The sequence below is a fragment of the Nematolebias whitei genome, chromosome 9 (assembly GCF_014905685.2).
Source record: "Nematolebias whitei isolate Nwh7 chromosome 9, NemWhi1, whole genome shotgun sequence".
NCBI classification, from domain to species: Eukaryota; Metazoa; Chordata; class Actinopteri; order Cyprinodontiformes; family Rivulidae; genus Nematolebias; species Nematolebias whitei.
Window position 1 is genome coordinate 30,405,608 of NC_056506.1, and position 8,111 is coordinate 30,413,718.

Consider the following 8,111-nt stretch of genomic DNA (forward strand, 5'->3'; position numbering starts at 1 on the left):
AACTGAATTGAATGGAATTGAATTGACGCAAAAGTCATTTGCATCAAAACAAGGCTTTACACTTCATTTAAAGAAGTGCATTATTTCAATCACAAATGGTAGTCTCACTGTGACACAAAGTAAAAAATATATACAGTATTTTTCGTCAATTATATATATTTTTTTATGAAACTGGTCATTTTCTCAGAATTTCAGAATGAGTGTGTTTTCTTCTTTTCTTTCCTCAGAGTGTGTTTATAACCCTATGATGTCATTCAATTCAGACAATCTGTTTAAGGAAAACTTACATCTGCAATTAATCTGAACGATTTGCCTGCCAAAACACCATTTAGCCGTTCTGCTGCATGTGTGTTTTGTAGCTGCTGTAAGTTAGATCTTATCCAGGGTAAACACTTTACTGGCTTTAATGGCTTTTTGGTGTCAAACAACACACTGAAGTCAATAACCCCACCCCTACCCCATTTGTTAGGTCAACAACATCTGATGCATATTTTAAATACACAAGTCAGTAAACTGCATTAAAGCAACGGGTTCCATTTGTGTCGAAAATGGATAACGTATGGGGTTTAACGGCCTCAGGTGTTTTCCATTCGCTGGAGTTAGGCATAATGGCATTAAAATGTGCACGGACCTTCATAAGTTGAAGCTTGGTGTTCTGTGAGGCAGCCAACAGCCTCTGGGGTAAATAACTTCATCGAAACACTTTAGCCCCATGTTTGTTTCATCATTGCTTTTGTTTGTTTGTTTAAAAGGGGTACGGGGGTTTAATTAAACTGGCCTATTGTCAGAATTAATTGTGTTTGTCATCCGGATGAATTTCACTAAAAAAGAAGTTTTAATTCATAGAGATATGATGTTTTCATCATCTGGAGGCAAAAGGGCAGTCATGTTTTTGTCTGAGTCTGGATTCAATTGTTAGCTAATTGTTAACATACAACCTACAAAGCCCTCAACAACCTAGCTCCATCTTATATTCGAGAGCGTATTGTTCCATATTTTCCTAACTAAGCACATCGCTCTCAGACTGCAGGCTTACTTGTGGTTCCTAGAGTTTCCAAAATGCAGAATAGGAGGAAGATCTTTCAGTTATCAGGCTCCTCTCTTGTGGAACCAACTTCCAGTTTCTGTCCGTGAGGCTGACACATTGTCCAGTTTTAAGACTGGGATTATGACTTTCCTTTTTGATAAATCCTATTGTTAAGGTTGGCTTCTTATGCTGTTATAGGCTTACACTACTAGAGGACAAATTTACCTAATTTCCTTAAATGAATTGTTAAAATTGAACATTTTTCACTTGATACTGCTATTTTTATCTTAACATGTGATTCTCGACCTGCCATTGTGTATCTGGTCCTCCTTCCTGTTCCTACCAAACCCAGCCGGTCAAAGCAGATGGCCACTTGTCCTGAGCCTGGTTCTGCTAAAGGTTTCTTCCTCATGAGGGAGTTTTTCCTTTCCACTGTTGCCTTCATGCTTGCTCAAAAGGAGAGTCTGCAATGGAGTTAAATTCAAAGCAGTCTGCTCCTCAGTTAAATAGTGTTAAATTATTATTTTTATATATGAATGTTTCTGTTCAGTGCCCTGAGATGAGTTCTGTTGGGACTTGGTGCTAAATAAATAAACCGAATTGAAACTGAATTTGGTAAAACATCATCTCATGAACCAGCAGATGGATTTTCATGAAGTTCTCATGAAATATTGATCTGGTGTTCATCTACAACTCGAGACAGCTAAATTCAAGATGGCTGCTACAGCCAACTGACTTTAGGAAATACAGAAATGTCTCTATCTCAAATGATGCTACAGATATTGAGCTACAAGTTTTTGCGGTAGTAGCTGAGCATGACCTGTAACACATGCACTGAGCACTACACATTGTGCATGATTTTTACTTTTTGACAATAACTGTTGAGTCAACCTGGTCTGTTAGCAAAATGTCTCATGAATCACTGAGCAGGCTTTAATGGAGCTCTTGTAAAGTCTGCAATTGATTCCTTTTTCAACATATCTCCCATAACAAACTCATCCAACACAAAAATAGCTAAAACTCAGGTCAGTGTACAAAAATTGAACTGAAATATGAAGTGGTGGTGGTAAGCATCATTCACAACGCATACTCTGAGCTCTAAAACATCTGTAAAAGGTCACATGAGGTCATTCATCACATCAGGGGCAGCTGTGGCTGAGTGGTTAGAGCAGTCGTCCTCCAATGCAAGAGTTGGGGGTTCGACTCCGCCAGCAGTCGCATGCTGAAGTGTCACTGGGCAAGACACTGAACCCCTCATAGCCTCTGATGTGTGTCCCATCGGTGTATGAATGTGATCTAAAGCTCTGATTAGTCTCTTTAGAATGATCTGTTCATTTAACTTTGTAGAGATCTAGTAGAGTGCTGTATGAATGGGTAAATGAGGCACAGATTGTAGTGTAACGCGCTTTGAGTATCTTGAAATAAGATAGAAAGGCGATATATAAGTACAGTCCATTTACAATCATTTATAAAGTTTGACCAAAACGGCTACAGCTCTGCCCCGTCTTAGCATAAGATCATTGTCGTCTGACACTCTGGCATGAAAGGCATGGGTGACATGCATCCCTTCAAGAATGCTGATCCTTTCATTTCATAGCGTGCGTTGGTCACTGGTTTTCACAATGGGGCCTTTTTCTTCCTTCGTCAAACACAGAAACAAACACTTTTCATTTGTCTGCTTGTGGTGAACAGTTCCCTTCATAAACATTTGTTTTAAATGTGTCACTTGCTTCCATAAATTAATTAAGCTGAATTAAGCAGCTGCTGTTGAAAAGAAGAAAACAAAACCCAGAGGTGCTCTTTCCAACAGTAGGGGGCGCAAGAGTTATTTCAGCTCATTTGATCAAACGTGAGCGGAACTGTAAAGCTGACCACTCCAGGTCCAGATGTGCACAGCGCACAGCTCCAAAGTCAAACAGAATAATTATGCGTGTTGACTTTAAACATGCGATTCCTTTACAGTGCACCACCCCAACCCCCACCCTCCAACTACCCCCACCCCAAGTGATTCTAAAAGCCTCAGAAGTGCCTCAATCTTGCTGAAATCATGCATGGTTGAACATTTGAAATGAGCTCGCACATCACCCCCAGGCACTGATTCAGTCTTGATTGAGGCAGGGCAACAAAAAAAAAAAAAAAGGCTGCAAGTACTTATTTATACAACTACGTCATTTGGAGGTTGTCTTAAAAAAAAAAAAAAAAGATGGGGGGGGGGGGGGGTTTCCAAAAATTAAAGAAAAGAAAAGATGGCAACATAAGAACCAGGAATGAAAAATAAACTCTCCAACCAGCCACATTGTAGTTGATGTAAATAAAGTCTGGACTAATCAACAGGTTGTCTGATGATGCAAAGGGGGGGTGACAATAGTTTTAGGGTGGGGGAGGAGGAAAAAATAAACAACAAAGCCCTCCACCGACAATCTGTGTAATTATCGTCATCTCCTGCTTTTCCTCTCTGGCAAAGAAACAGTCCATCCATTTGTAGAAATCGCCCTGCGGGAGAGTTACATCAAAACTAATCATAACGATTAAAATCAGCTTCTCTGCAAAAAGGAGGCAAGTTAAATGGGGGGGGGGGGGGGGGGTTATAAGTTAATGTAGGAAAAAATAAGTATTTGATCATATAAATATATTCTTTTACCAATATTTTAACAAAGACTAAGGTCTGTTTTGCTCGCAGTTGTGTGCCGCATACTGGTTTAGACTGAGAGGCATGAGCTAATTGTATCCTGATCTTTGCCTTGAGGGGTTTCGGAGCCCTGGAGCAAGTATTCTCTGTATTTTGTTCTGTCTACCTAAGCCAAGCTATTGCATTTCTCACTGGTGTGGGAAGAGAAGCAGATCGTGGGCCAAATCAGAGAGGGGGGCAAAAAAGAAAAAGAAAAGAAACAGGGGGGGTTTTGCAGAAAAGAAGTACTTTATGAGGCTCTGTGTGTCAGGTAGGTGAAGCTTTCTCTTGTTTGCTGGTTATTTCCGAGGCTGGACGGGACGTTGAGGCGCAGCAGCTTTTACGCATGTGCCAAGCGATTCCGAGCGGCTCAGTTCTTAAAGAATATTTAACCACTTCCTGGCTTTTGTTACTGAACATTTATGCGCCTGGCCACGACCTGAGGTGGCTTCGATGCCTCGGATTTAAACCCAGCAGCGGATTACTGCCATCCTGTCGAGCAAATATATTCCGGGTTTCTTTAATCCGCCGCTCATGAATTTGCTCCGCGGCGCGTTTTTTCGGCTCTGAAAACATCCGAGCCATATGTTCCAAGTTGCTCCCAACTTTGTTAGTTTTATTTTTCTTCTTCTCGTTTAGAACAATGTTTGAACTCCCGATTAGTCGTGAAACATTTCCATTTCCTAACTCTGCCCCAGATCCTTTAAAGAAAGACGCCATTGTGGAGCAATTCCGCCGCGGGCGTTTCTCTTCTTCTGTATGACAGGATACGAACGTCAATGCAGAATTTGTGAATCACCCTTTAATAAAAGCCGTGGCTGTGTTAACAGAAACATATTTATATAGAAGCAGACAGAAATAGGACCGACTTCTGCTTTCTTTCTCTTTATGCATGCGCTGTGCGTAAAATCCAAGGTCCGGATGGGCCAGTGTAGGGTTAAAAATGTGTGCCTTTATGAAGTGAATACTTATTTTACGCCTTGAAGCTAAAATTAAAGTGTGCTTTATTAACACTGGTTGATAAAAATGATTAAAAACTAAAGTTTTGGTCACCTTTCATCGGGGGCCAGATTCTCCATCAGTTCAGAGGCTGAATGGAAAAATAGATTGAGACATGGAGGCTTGTCAGGTCTGATCACCTGATGGCGCTGTTATAAAACCATCCCTAACCCTAACCCATCTCTAGCACTGTATGTGGACAACTTCTTTTTCCTAGTCAGATTATATTAAACAAGTGAAGGGGCAAATAAACACAATATCCCACACATTATATATATATATGAATGAAATATACCTGCATGAAATGCCTGCAGCCACACATTGTTATTATATCCCATGTTGTCCCTGAGCCACTCCTGCACCCTGGGACACCTTGGTCTGTGTACCATGTCTCCAACAGCCTGCAGCCACACAGCTCTGATCACACTTCCTTATCTGTGATGTCATTCTGATCCAGCTGTGAGAGATCCACAAAGAACCGCTGAAACAAAACCCGCTGACAAGTGTCGCCTCACTGCATCGGCATGTATTTACATCTGAAACTCTGAAAGTGGTTCATTCAAACTAATGCTTCGTAGTTCACTTCCAGTTTGCTTACAAAAGCCAAAGTGATCAACCCTCAACAGGTCCTGAGGCCACAGTGTTTTATAAGACTCTGGTACCTGTTATCCGGTTGCCTTTACAGCAGACGTCGACTAAAGTTGAGCCAAAGTGTGTGTATCTGTCTGCATGTGGACGTTTGAAGCAAATAGCCACCGGCGAGCAGAGCAGAGACAGCCTATCCAGATTATGTAAATACTGGTCTGCTTGCCTCAAACTGAATGTTAATGCTTCGTTCTGAAATGCTAATTGTGTGTCGTGCACTGCATTGTGGGACGTATACACCTGGAAAGTTTACTTTGTTGCTTCCAAAAGGCCATAACGGTAATTTCCATTGCAGGAAGTTGCACGGCAACGTTGTGAGGCCGAGTTTTTTGACTTGTGAACTGGTCTAGTGATTGTTCAGGTTGAAGGAAGATGCTTTGAATCGCGTCATGAAAAGTGGGTAACGGCAGGTGTGCGCTTGGTGCGCCGCGTGTGCTTGTTTTGTAGCGCTTCTCTAAATGACAACAGGTAGGAAAGGTGTGAGCAGAGGTCTGATAAACGAGCCACCTGACACACAGACTCTTACACAAACTTGTGACCTTTGGAGCTTTTCTTTGACGAAAGGTCAAGAACGCAACACGGCCATGCGTCAGAGAAGACTTCCACAACATGTTTTTACACCAGCTCTGAGTGATTTGGATGATATAAGAGCCCGTTCCCTCAGCCCCCACCTGCCACCCACCCAGCCGCCACTTCTTTTGCACTCCCTCTTCTTTCTCCCCTGCAATTTTCCATAATGCCTCACAGATTTTACACTCAATCCACCTTTGCGATGACAAGGCTTTGAGGAAATCCAATTCCACTGAGCTGTTTTCAGAACTTACTCTCCACAGGCACACACACTCACTTTCCCTCTCACTCACACACACACACACACACACCACCATCTCCACAAATTAGTCAGGGAACAAATTACCTGCATTCTGAGTGTGATCCCACGCACTTTGCAGGCTGCCTTACACAGGTCCCCTTTTGAAGAGCAGCCATGTGATTTCTCTCTCTTTGCGCCCCGCAGGCCCCTTTGCCTTCTGCGAGGGATTCTGGAGTTGAATTTTAAAAACTATGTATGGCTGCTGCCTGCGCTTATCAGCGCGTGCACAAGTGGCATGCAAATCAAACGAGGATCACACACCCGCATTGGAGGCCTGCACTCAAAGGCAAGCTTAATTGCTAATTGGGTATCTAGGTGTGAAACCCACACTGCCAATGAGAGGGAGGAATGTGGATGTTTTAAGGCCAGTGGTTGAACTAATTAATTTTAATCTGAATATTATTAAAAATTGCAGATTCCCTGCATTTTTCTGGGGAATAAAAAGAAAAACAGCCCAGGAGAGTGCTGTGGAAGTAAGTTTTAAGTGCTCTTGGACGTGTCGTGGTTTGGTTTTGTACCCCGTGATGTCATCAGTGAGGTGCTTGGACGGGGTCGTTTTCATTCTGCAGCTTCAGCCCTTCAAGGTACCGAGTGCAAAGTCAGAACAGCTGGACAAAGACAAATCGTAACGTGATTAACTTATTCAGCACATGTTTTTTTCATACTGATAATGTGTCCCTCGTTTAAAAAATTATAAGAAAAATGTGTTTGGGTTCCAAATCCCGTCTGCAACAGCCGCAGCCAGCGACTGAAAACAAGTCCAACTTACTAGAAGTTTTGTTAAAGCTGTGTGTGTTTGAAGCTCTGTCTTCATGGTGCTCCATGACCATTGCTGATCCCATATTTGTTCTTGACAGTGTCCTAAAGCTTTCTCTTTTCTTTCACGTACAACAGAAGTTTCCCTCTAATATCTCCAAGATATTTGTTTACAAACTACACCAGCTGTCGGTCGATCAGGTGACTCAAGCTTAAGCATAGTTTGCATCCAAGTGCTTTGTTTACATTGAGTGCAGACCCACACTTTTAAATTGTGTTAGAAAACAACTGGAGTAAACTCTTCTTCTAAACTGCACCATTTTAAATAGTTCACAATAACGTTTATTCACAGGAGGCTGTGGATGAGTGAGAGCAGTCGGCCTGTGCAGTGGGAGAGCTGGGGGTTTGATTCCACCAGCAGTCACATGCTGAAGTGTCCCTGGGCAAGACACTGAACACCTCATTGCCTCCGATGTGTGTCCCATCTGTGTATGAATGTGATAAAGCTCTGATTAGTCTTTGTGTAGATCTAGTAGAGTGCTGTGGGTAAATGAGGGTACAGATTGTGAGTGTCTTAATATGATAGAAAGGTGCTATTTAATTACAGTACATTTACCATTCATGTTTGATTTCATACTTTTTAACCTTTAAACAGTCATATAACAAAGAGCAAGAAGTTGCAAGTCTTGTGGTTATTTCTGGGTAAAAATAACTTTCAGTGGTAATCAAAACACTTGGACTTTTTTTTTTTTTTTTACCCTTTATTTATCCAGGCAGTCTCATTGAGTCACAAGAACTCATTTTCAAGAGAGACCTGTTCAGGGAGCAGATGGTGGGGGTTAAGGGCCTTGCTCAGGGGCCCTGAGTGAGGCGAATGAGGGTGTAGGCAGGTGCGGGTGTTTCACCTTTTCCACCCACATTTTATGTTGACAGTACCGGGAGTTGAACCTGCGACTTTCCAATCGCAGGCCCATCTTCTCTAACCTCTGCGCCACCACTCCCCCTAATAAATGAAATAAATAAATAAATAAAATAAGTAAATACAATAAATAAATAATAAATAAATAAAACGAGAATCACTGTGACTGAAAGAATGAGGGGTGGGTGCGACTGATTGTGTTGGGGGGTTGGGGGTGGGGGGCATT